Source organism: Stegastes partitus, unplaced genomic scaffold (assembly GCF_000690725.1).
Source record: "Stegastes partitus isolate 25-593 unplaced genomic scaffold, Stegastes_partitus-1.0.2 Scaffold979, whole genome shotgun sequence".
NCBI classification, from domain to species: domain Eukaryota; kingdom Metazoa; phylum Chordata; class Actinopteri; family Pomacentridae; genus Stegastes; species Stegastes partitus.
The window spans coordinates 2,772-3,011 of record NW_007578710.1 but is presented as its reverse complement, the minus strand read 5'-3'; positions in this window follow the sequence as shown (position 1 = coordinate 3,011).

Here is a 240-nt window from a genome sequence, read left to right as displayed (position 1 = left end):
ATGGACAATGACCCTCAGCATAGCACCAGATTAGCTACAGAGAGGCTTCAGGACAACAGAGTCAGTGTTGTGGAGTGGCCATCACAAAGCCCTGATCTCCATCCTGGAGAACATCAGTGGAGCAAGGAGACCAACAAACCTGACCCAGTTCCACCAGTTCTGTCAGGAGGAATGGGCCAGAACTCATCAGACTGTTGTGAGAATAGTTTAAAGGCAACGTCTGGATTCAACTGTATATTG